We start from the raw sequence: 14749 nt of genomic DNA, 5'->3' as shown, positions 1-14749 counted from the left end.
TAGTGCATTGAGGGTTGATAGCCAGTCAATGACATCCGGGAGGGATAAATGGATTGCTTCAGTCCCTCCATGACACAAGTTCAGGGCAGGGGATATCAGGAGTAGACGCAAATACTGAACAATGCTGAGTTGTGGGGCCACTAAAATGCTGCTTCAAAGTGTATTTATGGAGTGCCTATGCTAAAATTTGCAGCAGTTTCAAAAAAGGCAAAATGCATTAATTCTGGATGAACTAACTCTGTGGGTACCTGTAGTCATTTTGTGCATATTAATACAGATATATTTATCTCAAGACCAGTGTTTTCAAACGTGCTTCTCACTTCCATGTGCTCAGGGAGAGCAGGGTCCGACTGTAAGGAGTGGGGGAAAGGGCTGCAGAGGGAAGAAGTTGGGGTGGAGGGAAGAGGACAAGGGGGCTACCTGACCTCTCAGACATATTTTCCCTGCTGTAGCAGTGGGAGTGGAACAAATTCAAGGCAAACCTCCAACACTTAGCTTCTATATCTGGAAAATTATAACAAATTTATACAGTTTTCCTTATTTTTCCTTAATTTAACTTATATTCAGGTTCATTTATATTTGAGTAAACATAGTAGATAAAATTATCCTCATATTGGTCTAGCATATGCATATAGTTTTGTTAAGTCTGCAAAATGCTTTCGAGAAGCTTAGAGGAGTAAAAACACCATATCAATTTAAGATAATTATTTTGAAGGGATTTAATACACAAAAATAGTGTAGACTGCCATATTATTATTATAAACTGATTTCTCACGATGGAGATAAAAGTATTTAATCAACATATTCCTAGCTATGACTTATGTTTCATCTTTCTTAAAGGAAATTGATTACTATATTTTCCTTGTCATATAATTAAACACCAGCTGAGTCATATGCTTCACACCTTGAAATATGATTCCATCAACAAGCCACTGGTTCCATCAGCTAAGGAAGAATTTCTCTTATAAGCAAGTACTACTAAAGATACAAGAATACTGCTATTCTATGTTTTTCTTATACCGAGATATTTTGGAATAAATTTTCAACAATGGTTTTGGAGAAAAAAGGTTCACATAAACATTTAACAATAAAAGTCTCTAAGATGTCCTGGAAAGTTTAGAAATAATAATAATAAAAACATAATTTGGAAGATATGTTTTGAGTGCGACAGAAAAGAAAGAATTCATACTGCTACTAGCTTACTGCTCACTAGTCACTTGTGTAAGTAACATTATAATGTTATAAAAGCCTTCGTCTGTCTGATTAGTGTGGCCCTGCCCTCCACAAGGTAGAGCTGAACTAGGTTGTCCTGCACCTCACCAGCATATATATTGTTGGAGAATCCCAGGACTTGTCACAAGAACACCTGGTTCCAGTTGTGAGTGAGTCTGTCTGTTTGTCCAACCATCCGTCTGTAACGCTTAATTTGCACTGTGATTGGCTGTCTCAGCAGCCAATCAGAGTGCCCTACACAGACACAGACAGACAGCAGAGCGCTGCCATGACAGTGGGGACTGATGGGGCCAGAGGGGAGGGGAGTGAGGCCAGCAGAGGCCAGGAGTGTTTGGACTGCAGGTGGTAGCAGCACTACGCTGCCATGATAGCAGGGACAGAAGGGGCAGGGTGCCAAGGCCCATGCACCCCTTCTCTTGTCAGGCAATTGGCTAGTAGGATATATGGTTATAGAAAAACTTGTATTTTTCTAAAAATAGCAACAAAGATTTATGGAAATGAACACTATATCATTTGAAAATCAGCATCTTCTCAAAGAGAGGTTTGGTGTGCGAAAGACATAGTATGGCGATTCAGAAACAAAACTGAGTTAAAAATTTCCTGAGTTTTGATCTGGGCTCTGAGATGGTTTTCCTCTATAACCTTGAATTCGCTCCTCTACTTTTCTGAACTCATTCTCTTCAATTCCTCCATTCCTACAATGGAGATGGTCTTCCAAATACCCACACTCATAAATATGCAGTAGTCTGAACACATTTGCACCTCACAATTTAATCCATAAAGATTTATCATCAACTTTGCTTACTGTTTTTCTGTAAGTTTCTAATCCACATTATATCAATATTGAAGCTAGTTTTAATTAATATTTAAATGAGGATATCAGGAAATACTATATCAAATTATTTACTAAAATTAATTTTAATTTCAAATGCCATTCACTATATTTATGTATAATTCTACAATTCCAAATTATAAATCATGTTCAACTGTGATAGCAGTTAGATTTAGTTGTGATAATTAGCAGTACTACCTTTCTAACAATTCTAGTACTAGCCCTCAATTTTTTGCAGTTACCCCCACACACTTACCATATTCACCTGAATCCAAGATGACCCTGAATTTAAGACCACTCAAGAATTAGATTCTATACAGGGAGAATTTATAAATTTGGTATAATTTTCCATGCACAGAATCCAATTATTGGACGGTCATCTTAAATTTGTCGTCCCCGCCCCCCCACTGCTGCAATGGGGAAAGCAGTATTAGGGGGGCAGGCAGGCAGGGGCAAACAACTCAACTCCTGCTCCTTGTCTCCCAACCCTTTATGTTTCCTACTGCCCGACTTACTGTGGGGTTGGGCCCAGGGTCAGAGCTGCAGCCACAGCCTCAACTGCAGCCACAGCAGCTGCCTGCCTGCCCACTGCCTTGTACTTGACTCCAAGATGAGTACCCCCACCATTATATAGAGATTAAAAAAAACCTCTTCTTGGAATCAAGTAAATATGATAACCATTACTGGCATGTTTGCTAATACCCTAAAATAAAATGCAAATCAGGACCAGATCTTTCGCATTTTCCAATACGCACTCTCTCATGGGTTTCCTTGCTATGTAACTGCCTATTGGTGTATTGCCCAGACCATCTTCACCCACCACTCATTTCCACCCTTGAACCTTGTACGGCTCTTCTCACCTTATGCCCTTGTCTTACATTTTAAAGAGTCATAACAAGCTTTGGACCTACTCTTGCTGTAGGATCCCTTATGCTCCTGCAGAACCCCTTTAACTGAAATGAAATTCCATGCACATATGAAGAATGGAAGTGACTGTTAGTTGAAAATCTTTTTTTAGTGAACCTACGTTACTTACCAAGTAACTTATCTTTCTCCTTCAAGTGATTGTCTATATACACATGCTCAATGCTAATGAGTTCAAAGCAGTACCAACATACCTAATAGTGGGTCTAAGGGTCCCAGGTGAAAAGTGCCTTACCAAATGTAGTATCGGCCCAGGAGACTTCAGTGGTACCATGTCTGGTAAAGGTATATATCCCTGGGGAGCTACCACGTTGATATTGGTCATGGAGACATTACACAGAGAGACTGCAAGCTGCCTGGGATATAGTGGAATGTGCTCTAACTACTGTCAGCAGTTCCACTACTGAGATCCTATAATATATTAAGTCAGTCAGATATCAAACAGGACAAACATTGGGCTGATACTGCTGTGCCCTTGGACCTCTTGGCTAAGGAAATAAAAAGCTGTGAAAAAACTTAGCCCTGTGGAGGTGAGTGGCACAGGCTCTCTTCATTGTTGAGTGAGTACGACAATGTTTCAGTCCAGGAAGAGAAAAATTTTGAGAAAATTCTGCTTGTGGTGCGCCTGAATATGAAATCTTTACATATTCTCCCAACTGCTGTGAGTTTTAGCACATTGATGAGGTTTACCTTCTCTGGCATCAAACCATCTTAATGTTTATTGACATGAGCTCAGCAACTTAAAAGATTAAGGGCATGAGAGGAAAAAAAAATACTGCTTAGCACTAGGGCTGTCAATTAATGGCAGTTAACTCATGCAATTAAAACATTAATTAGCTTGTGACTTAATTTTTAAAGCTTTAATCACGCAGGTGTTTCTGAAGCCTGCACCTGGGCTCTGCTCCACCACCTCTGGGCTGCCCAGCAGGGAGCAGTGGCAGCAGAGAGGACGGAAGGGCAGCCTGGGTGTGGGCTCCAGGCGGCTGCAGCAGGAATGTGGGGGCACACAGATACAGACGCACATGAGCAGCCGCAGCCTGCATGCTGCATGTGGAGCAAAGCCATGACAGTAAGTCTGTGGAGGGGGAGGGGTGGAGGGATAGAATCTGCAACCCCCTCCCCTTCCCTTTCCCCTCCACAGACTTACTGATGCTGCATGCATGGGTTGGTGGGTGTCCCTCACTGCAAAGCCATAGCCCCCCCCAGCCCTGCTATTGCCCCTCACTCCTGACCCACAGTACCTCAGCATCCTGCCAGGGTGTATAGGGACCTGCCCTCCCCGGGCTCCAAACCCCACACCTTCCCCCACACCTTCACAAATCCCACCCCCCCCACACACACACACACTCCAACCATACAAAGTACCTGTATAATTTAGAGTTTTTAGCTGTGCAATTAAAATCATGATTAACTGCAACTAGTTTTTTAAAGCACGCAACTAAATGTGATCAAATATTTTAATCGCTTGACAGCTCTGCTTAGCACATATTGTACTAGTACTTCTACCAGGTCAAGAAGACCGAACCACAAAAGGAATCAATGCCGTCATGTTTAGAGGGAGATTCTGTAGGGAGCAAATGGTTTGTAGCCAGCTGGTATGTGGCACTAGAAAGAAACAGGAGACAAATCTTTACCACTATCATAAAGCAATCCTCTACCAGCAGGATGAGATCTTGGAGAGACTAGAATCAATCCTGAGAGAGAGCGGCCCTGGCTGTCAGGCACCCCAGAGCAGCTCCTGTGAAACCACCATTGAGCAAACCTTAGTGAAAACACTTTGGTGACTGAGAGGATGAATGGTAAGACCTTGTACTGTTAATGGTCTGACCTAGCATAAATCCAAAGCAACTCTTGTAGGAAGGTTTGTCTGCAATGTGGAAATGGGCATCTCACAGACAGGAAATTGCATTTTAGTCCCCCAGTTGCAAGAACAGTATGATGATGACCTTAACTTTGGGAATGAAAGCATTCTTCAGCTTCTGATGGGATGCTGCTCCTCTTTCATTTTGAGAGGAAGGGGACATGTGTAGCAGAGCTCACCCAGGCAGTGTGGTGCAGATGCAGCCCACCCACCACCACCCAGTACTCCACATAGGGCTGAGCCCAGCCCACTCCTGCCCTGGGTAGCATACACTATGCTCCCACTCATACCCATCCCATGCCCACCAGACAGCACTGCCCTGGCTCCAGCCAGCATCCACAGCTTTACAGCAGGACTGCTCTCAGTGTGGCTGCAGCTGCCCGGGTACTACTCAGCTCCCCCTGCCTCAAGCATCTCTTCTTCCTCCTCCCCCTACTATGCCACTCCAGGCACCAGGCACTGCAGGGCAGCCATGGAGACACGTGCTGAGCAACAGATGCCCAGCCAGATGGCGGGGAAGCTGCAGCCAGGCAACTCCTGCCCCAGTGTGCATGGCTTCAGCTGCAGCTCCTGGCCACCTTCCACCCACTCTGTTCACCCCACACAATAAGCAGCCACCCATGGGTGGCTGAGTGGAAGGCAGCCAGGAGCTGGAGCTAGAGCCCTACATGCTGGGGCACGAGCTGCCTGGCTGCAGCTTTCCCCCCCACCTGGCCTGGCATCTGCTGCATGACATACATCCCCACAGCTTCCCCATGCTGCATGCTGCCTGGAGCAGTGGGAGGTAAAGGAGGAAGAGGAGCCACTGGAGGTGGAAGAGCTGAGCAGCAGCCAGGTAGCTGTGGGAGCAGCAGCCGTGCTAGGAAGCTGTGCTGGCTGGATCCAGGGGCAGACATAGGCTGGGTATGGGAGGGAGCATGGCACAGCAGGAGCTGTGGGAGGTAAAAAGATCAGGTGGGAGCGGGCTGGGCTCGGCCCTATGTGGAGTACTGGGTGGTGGCGGGTGGGCTGCACCTGCACCACACTGCCTAAACGAGCTCTGCTACACGTTCCCTTCCCAGCAAAATGAAAGAGGAGCAGCACCCCATCTGAGGCTGAAGGATGCTTTCATTCCCAAAGTTAAGGTCATCATCATACTGTTCTTGCACCTGGGGAACTGAAATGAAATTTCTTGTTGGTGGCAGTGCATGGGACTCTTCTGTCCTAATTGCAGGATTTGGCACTCGTCCTTGTTGAACCTCATGAGATTTCTTTTGGCCCACTCCTCCAATTTGTCTAAATTGCTCTGAAGCCTAGCCCTAACCTCCAACATATCTACTACACCCCCACAGACTGATGTCATCCGTGAACTTGCTGAGGGTGCAATCCATCCTAACTTCCAGATCATTAATGAAAATATTGAACAAAACCAGCCCCAGGACCAACCTGTGGGGCACTCCACTTGATACCAGCTGTCAACTAGATCTCAAGCCATTGATCACTACCTGTTGAGCCTGATGATCCAGCTAGCTTTCTATCCACCTTACAGTCCATTCACCCAACCCATATTTCCACAGTTTGCATGCAAGAATGCTGTAGGAGACCTTTTCAAATGCCTTGCTAAAGTCAAGGTATATCACATGCACTGCTTTTCCTGCATCCACAGAGCCAGTCATCTCATCATAAAAGGCAATCAGGTTGGTCAGGCATGACTTGCCCCTGGTGAATCCATGCCGACTCTTCCTAATCTCCTTCTCCATGTGCTTAGAAATGGATTTCTTGAGCACCTGCTCCATTTTTCCAGGAACTGAGGTGAGGCTGACTGGTCTGTAGTTCCCTGGATCCTCCTTCTTACCTTTCTTAAAGATGGGCACTATATTTACTCTTTTCCAATCATCCAGAACCTGCCTTTATGGCCATGAGTTTCCAAAAATAATGGCCAGCAGCTCTGCAGTCATATCAGCCAACTCCCTCAGCACTCTCAGATGCTTTGCATCTGGTCCCATGGACTTGTACATGTCCAGCTTTTCTAAATAGTCCCTAACCTGTTCTTTCACCACTGAGGTCTGTTCATCTTCTCTCCAAACTGTACTGCCAGATGCTGTAATCTGGGAGCTGACCCTGCCTGTGAAAACCAAGGCATTGAGTACTTCAGACTTTCTCATCCTCCGTCACTAGGCTGCTTCCCCCATTCAGCAAGGGACCCATACTTACCCTCACCTTCCTCTTGTTGCTAACATACTTGTAGAAACCCTTCTTGTTACCCTTCATGTCCCTTGCTAGCTGCAACTTCAGCCTTCCTGATTTCATCCCTACATGCCTGAGCAAAATTCTTATATTCCTCCCTAGTCATCTAAGCTTCCACTTCATGCAAGCTTCCTTTTTGTGTTTAAGCTTGCCAAAAGTTTTCTGCTAAGCCAAGCTGGTCACCTGGCATACTTGCTATTCTTCCTACACATCAGGATGTTTTTTTTCCTGCGCCCTCAGTAAGGTTTCTTTAAAATGCAATCAAATCTTCTGGACTCCTTTCCCCCTCAGACTGGCCTCCCAGGGGATCCTGCCCATGAGTTCCCTGAGCTAATCTAAGCTGACTTTCTGCAGTCTAGAGTCCATACTATGCCACTCTCCTTTCTTCTTTTTATCACAGTTCTTAACTCGACCATCTCATGGTCATTGATGTCCAAGTTGCCAGCCACTTCTACATCCCCCACCAATTCTTCCCTGTTTGTGAGCAGCACGTCAAGAGCACGGCCCCTAGTTGGTTCTCCAGCACTTGCACCAGGAAGTTGTCCAGTGCACTCCAAAAACTTCCTAGATTGCCTGCGCACTGCTGCATTGCCCTCCCAGCAGATGTCAGGTTGACTGAAGTCCCGCATGAGAACCAGAGCCTGTGTTCAGGAAACTTCTGCTAGTTGTCTGAAGACAGCCTCATCCACCTCATCCTCCTGGTCTGGTGGTCTATAGCAGACCATCACCATAACATCACTCTTGCTGCTCTCCCCTCTGAATCTAACCCAGAGACTTTCAACAGGCCTATCTCCAGTTTCATACTGGAGCTTTCATGTGCAGTCATATGGCTTTTACATACAGCACAACCCCTCCTCTTCTCCCCTGCCTGTCCTTCCTACACAGTTTGTACCCATCCATTGCAGTGCTCCAGTCACGTGAGCTCCCACCACGTCTGTTATTCCAATCACATCATAGTTCTTTAACTGTGCAAGGACTTCCAATTCTTCCTGCTCGTTTCCCAGGCTCCATGTGTACGGACTCCTGAGGTAATTAGCTGCTTACCCTACTTTCTCAGGAAGAACAAGGTAGCCTCCCCTGTTGCCCCCTCTTCCTTGTGCTTCCTCCAGGTCTCGCCCTTCCCCACTTACCTCTGGGCTTTGGTCTTCATCCCCTGGCAAACCTAGTTTAAAGCCCCCGTCACTAGGTTAACGAGCCTGTTTGTAAAGATGTTCTTCCCTATCTTCATCAGGTGGATCCTGTCTCTTCCTAGGCATCATTCTTCTTGGAACTATGTCCCATGGTTGAAGAAGCTGAATCCATGCTGTTTTATTTCCGCCCAGTATATCACATAGTTAAAGTCCCACAGAATTACTTGCTATCCAGCTTTTGGAAAGAATACTTTCACAAAGGAAGCGGCTGAGTTTCTTGAGTGTAATGCCACCTATCTTCTATAAAGCTAATATCATCTTTAACTGAGGTTAAGTAATGACTTTCCACATTAGAGGTCCTTTCTTAATTCTTCAATGTTATTGTACTCAGGTAATTTACTATATTGCTTTTTCCTTTTTATTCCTAGCTGGTTCTTTATATTAGCCAATGATATATTTATGGGTTGTGTCTATCATAGGGACTTTTAAACAAATAAACTTTACTTTTTCAGAACAAAAATAAATCATCTTACTTAGCGGGTAACAATTCCCCTAATTCTAACTGTATTATGTTTTTCATCCTATATCTATAAAATGGAATGGTTCTATACTGAAAAAACAATTTGATGGAATCAAATCAATGGTCTATGCACCACTGACCTACCAGCTCAATAACTGCAAATTACTGTATTTAGGAATAAACCAGGACACCCATAAAACTCTACTGATACAAAGGGGGTAAAAAAAAAAAAGACTATCTTGCTTCATAGCACATATGTGCTATGAAGAAGTCACCGTGGACATATCAGGGTCCACACTGGCTTGTCCCTGAAGTTCAAGGTCTCCATGGGACAGGTACCATGTACTTGAGAGATGCTCTGTCCCTATGTGATCCTGACATCCCAGAGCAGTCACTTCTCACTAGTTTAATACATGGAAGACAGACTTTTTCACAGGAAGTGGACTGTTCTGTTAACTCATTCCCTAAGATCTTAAAATGACTCACCCTGACTCCTTGCAAGAAAACAAACTCATCACTTGAGTCCCAGTACATCAATCAAGCAATTTCTTGCACAGGTTATGGATTGCAGATAAGTGCAGAGAGACATAAAATAAAATGTAAGTGGTTTTAAAAAGTTTAACCATTATTTCCGAAACATTCCCCATTTTTTAAGAGAATTTTTCAAACCAGTGCAAGTTTTTAATGTATTCACTACTGAGAAGTAATAGCAATACAATCAGAAAAATTAATTATATCATACACATGCATATATATTTATATTGCAAACTTCAATGATGATGTATATACATGATGACTAAATATGTAGCCTGAAGTAAGGCTCTGCCAACTGAAATGATATTCAGAGTATTTGAGTAGGCAACTACCACCTTATGGTCTTGTCATCACTTGAAACTCCCATAGCAAACAATCACAACAGAATCAGGGCTCATCTTTAAACTACACAGCCAAGATTTTCAAAAGTGACTACTGCTTCAGTTCACACATGCTCTCCTGGAGATACCTTAAGAAAATGACCCATTTTCAAAAAGCATTATGCTCTCACCCTTTCAAAATTTATCACTTCAACATGGTTCAAACTGGACACCCAGAATTTTTAATGCAATTTAAGGAAATCTTAACCAAACATCTTGCATCAGTCATGTGCAATACTGTATTTCTTTCTAATATTGTTTATTATGCATTAAATAGCTTTGTTTTGGTTATTATGCATTTGCTTTGCTCCCCACCATTGTTTCAGAGGAATATTTAATGGTATAGAATTTTTAAATCCTTAAAATGTAATTTTTGAAGTAACTTTTCATTATAATTAATACTAAGTTACAATGTTGTCATCCTTTATAAGAATGCACCAGCCATGGAAGTTAAGCACAAAGCTAAAAAAAATATTCCTCAAACTTCATATAACTTAAATAGGGGGAAAAAACCCTTTATTTTACTCTTAATCACATTTATTACCAGTTAAATAGATCATAAGACAGGGAAAATGCTGAAAAAAGCCAAGAAATGTATAATATAGATGGGGAAGACAGTGTGCCAAAGGACAGGGAGCCAACTTAACAGATGATGCATTTAGGGGTTTCCTAGGGCTGGGTGGAGCCTAATTTACTAACAGTAGCACAAAACACATTTTGATAAGATAACCATTGGGATTTATCTGGCAATCTTGAAGAAATTTTCTCATGGTAAGCAAAATTAAAGTATTTGAAGGACTGTTCCCAAAAGTTTGAGTTATTCCAAAACTAATTTCAGAGTTTTGCCATTTGCCACTATTCATATTTACTGGAAGCTGCCTTCTAGATGAGGGGAAGGCAATCCCTGGCACAGATGCCGCAGCATGGCATGGAAAGGCATTTTGCTTGGCATGTGCACCTTGGGGTGGACAGTGGGGAAGGGGCTGGAGCTGTACTGCCACAAGGATCAGGCCCCTTGCGGCTGCTCTGCTGTCTACCCTGGCATGCCAACATCTTACAAGTCAAGGTTGTGGGTATTTTTGGCACTCTGCCGAAAAACGATGCTAAAACCAGTTCTAGATCTTCAATGAATACCTCATACAGTGATCAAACTCACCTACAGATGCATCAGATGGTCCCAAGTACTGAAATCTCTCTATATTTGCAGTACTTGGCCCCACATTCTCCTGCCATACTGAGGATTAGGGTTCACAACACCACAGTTTTCCATGTTCAGGGTCTTCCACCCGTGTCTTTTTCCCAGATGCCCAACATACCCACATTTCTTTGTGGGTAAATATATCATTTTCTTTTTAAATCAATTTGTAAACAAGACAATACCCCCACTTCATACTATTTATACACTGCTTGTTTCACTCTGACTTCTGATTTAACAAATCAAATTTCAATTAAAAGATTTTTTGCTAACAAGAGATTACATGTTGAACCATTAAAGCATCATTTTTTTCTTTTAATTTCTATTATCTTTTTGCATTCTCCTAATATCTGACAAATTAGGCTTCTGCCTATGAAAGCTCACACCTCTCTGAACCAGTTGGTCTCTAAAGTGTCAACTTGTCCTGTCTTCTGTCTGTTTTTCGTGTATTGTTTAACTGATGTCTGACTAGTATCATATTTACTTGCACATCAAACACATCTCTTTCCCCAGAATTAAACCTCCAAAATTAGGATGTCTTAAACAGGTAAGCTGATTTTTCTTCCCTGGAACTGGAGCAGGAAAGCTTTGCTACAAAAGGCCTGCCTTGTTTCTCCCTCTGCCCGTGTCAGGGAGAGAGGGGGTTGAGTTCACCCTTTAGAGGCAGAGTTACAGTGTTAACCTGCGCAGCCACAGTCACAGCCACTGCAGGCAGAATCCCCTAGAGTCGACATTCAGCCATAAATGGAAAACATTTTCTTCTTCATTCCGTCTTCCCAAAGCAAAGCGAGTGTCTTATTTTAGGGTGTGTTGTATGCAAGAAAATACAGCGGTTATCCAGCACTGCCTATTACAAAAAATGCACCTGGCAAAAGTGCCTTAAGTTACAGACTCTATGAAAAGATCAGCATTGAAAGGCCTGGGTTCAACCCAAACCTTTTGGTATAAAAATCAAATTAAAGCTGTTGGACTTGTGTGTTGTATGTTACCCTTTATTGAGCAGAGCGGTATCTTTGGAAAAAAAGAGTAAAAAAGTGCTCCTGTATATTCCAGGTTCTTGTAAAAGATCAGTTAAAAAAAAAAAAAAAAAAGAATTACATTAAAATGATTGTTCCTTAAGAAGGAAAGTTCTAGTTTGCAGTAAAATCAAGGAAAATTAAGTATTCTTTTAATTTTGTAAAATTACCATATTTGATTACAAAGAGGGTATCTTAGACAAAGGTGGACCTCCTAATCAACTGTACTCAGAAGAGAAAATTAAACTTTTAAAATAAAACTCTAGTATAATCACATGTATGGATCTGTTCTCAAAAAGTCTTATTGACTTCACAAGGGGAATTGTAGTGGATTAAATTCTTCTATTCTCTTTCCTGAAAAACCATTCCTATAAATGAAGGCAGTTTGGTAAAACAAAATCTTCAATCAGAGAAGGTCAACATGTAAGAAATTCAAGGATCCATAATGCTATTGTTTCACTGGGTTTTGCAACCTTGTTGTGGAGGCTCAGTTTCTAGGAGTGAAAAGGTTGTCTCCAGGACTCATGCAATCTTTGGCCTTTAAATGAGTGTGTCAAACGAAGAGGACATTAAAGTTGGCTCCACTTAAAACCGAAGTGAGTCTACCAACTCATTCCATAAAAACCAATGAAATACTGTTGTCCCATGAAGGATAAGAAAAAAATACCCGAATACAAGGTTTAGCCCATGAATCCAGAGACAGAAAAGAATTCAGGGAGTTCATTTTTGTTACTTATTTAGGAGAATCGACATGTAGTGTGGATTTGACAGAAGAAAATGTAAACAAATTTCAAAGATCTAAAGATTTTGATTTTCAAATCATACCACAATTTACATTATTTGTAACAGACATACCACATTATAAGTATTACAGGCCAATCTGTTCTCTTATCTGTACATATAAGTGTTGTGGATCTTCTCTTCTGTCAAGTTTGTCTCTTCATAATTTTGTTAGTTCATTCCTACTAACGTGTATGTTAATAGATCTGAACTGATATCACTATGTTAAACAGAAGAACCAATACTATAACATTTAAATATATTAAGGTTAATTTCACATTTAGGTTTTAATTGCATTCAGTCTAAGTTAGGCCTATAAGTTTCTATAAAGACAGAATATTTTTTCAAATTATGAAGAAAATCAAAGCTTAAAACAAGTCTTGCATAACTAGGTCTAGAATTTATTAATTCTGAAAGAACAAAGATACAAAATACATGTGAAAGCTACATAAAGATTTCTATAGAGTAAAAGCAGAAAGTAGGAAAAGTGAAAGGTACAGTTCAGTAATTATACAGAAAGGTATGGCATGCATTTAAGGGGTTTTTTTAAGTGCAAATTTTTTACAACAGTTCTCATTGAAAAAAAGATGCAGATTGAAAACCAACTTGTACACTTGTCACATTATCAAAAGGACCCCCAACGCAGGTATATACATATGTACATAAAGAAGTCTGAAATACAATTTTTAAGTTCTTTGTTGGAGGCACTAGATTACAGGTCTATTTAAAAATTAAATTTAATTTCAGGAAGTAAAATGGTAGCATTTATAGAGCATTTTGCAAATACTATTAATAGGTCTTCTGTTTTTATAGAGCAGCAGGATGAAGTACTTCACATTGCCATTTGTAAGCATGAAACAGTCAAAGAAATATTTACAGATCATTGACCTTACAGATAGGAAACAGTATCAAATATTCTGTGTAAAAAGATAAATAATTAAATTTATATTGTCACAGCACAAAGAAGGAATTATACAAATCATGGCACTATATACTGTATGAAACATCAAAAATAATTGTAGCACATAGATACCTTTTCTTATATTTTACATTAAATGTACAGTACAACTGTAAAATGTAAGTTCCACAACACCAACAAGCTACAAATTCTGGTTCCTGGTAACAGCAATATTGTTAAAGTCCATGTTGACAAGGAAATTCCATATTCCAATCATGGAGATAATATTGCTCTGTGATATTGCTAAACCCTGCAACTTACATTCTTATGTCCTCCTTTTTCTTAAAAATTGCCTGCTAGAAAAAATGCATTCCACACGTGAATCCTTTGGAACTATGTGGTAGATGCAATCAACTACTTTTGGGTGACGGAGTCGTGGGAAGAAAGGTATAAATGGTTATACTTTTAGACAAAAAGTATTAAATTTATGAAACAAAAGTTAAAATTATTCAAATGTTATCTAGTTGATAATGTTATTATAAACAGTACTATAATTTTCAAAGTATAATTATGGTTCCTCCTACAGTGCTGAAACTTTCCAATTTTAAAAAACTGGTGAAAGAAAATGTGAAACTAATCACTGTAATACTAAAAACACCAATGACTGAATTTTATTGTAACTGACTATTCTCAAAATATAGACTGAACAATTGTTAGGCAGCTGAGATATAGGTATTATATTTTTCCATGATCTAAGACAATGGTTCTCAAGCAGGAGTCCGTGGCCCCCTGGGGGCCTGTAAGCAGGTTTCAGGGGGTCCACCCAACCCAGCCTTGCCCGGTGTGGGGAAGAGCTGTCTTTGGACTCCCAGGACTGAAGCAAGTCCTGAGGATGGGACAGGGGTGGGCCTGCTTTGACTGGCCCCAGAGTCTCCGTCTTGTGGACAGTGCCACAGTTGGGCAGACGAGGCTCCACACTGCTGCTGCTCAGGTGAGTGTGGCCCCAGGGTGCCACACTGCAGAGCTACGCCCACTGCACCCAAGGCCAGGGAGCCCGGGCAGTCCTCTCTTGCACAGGGAGTGGCAGCAGCTCTGTGGGGCACAGGTGGGTCATGGAGTTTTTATAGCATGCTGTGTGGGAGGGTGGGTTCAGAAAGAAAAAGGTTGAAAACCCCTGCTCTAAGAGATAAGATCAGTTTGATAAGTAAGATTGTTAGAGT

At 41.6% G+C, this 14749-nt stretch overlaps 1 protein-coding gene across 3 annotated transcripts in view; it reads right to left on the bottom strand.

The window, feature by feature from the left end:
* RGS12 (regulator of G-protein signaling 12) overlaps positions 1 to 14749 on the bottom strand; it is a 164142-nt gene that overhangs the window by 9581 nt on the left and 139812 nt on the right. The window lies entirely within an intron of this gene.

This window comes from Gavialis gangeticus, unplaced genomic scaffold (genome assembly GCF_001723915.1).
Source record: "Gavialis gangeticus isolate Ggan-Ray unplaced genomic scaffold, GavGan_comp1, whole genome shotgun sequence".
NCBI classification, from domain to species: Eukaryota; Metazoa; Chordata; order Crocodylia; family Gavialidae; genus Gavialis; species Gavialis gangeticus.
This window is presented reverse-complemented; position numbering and strand designations above follow the sequence as displayed.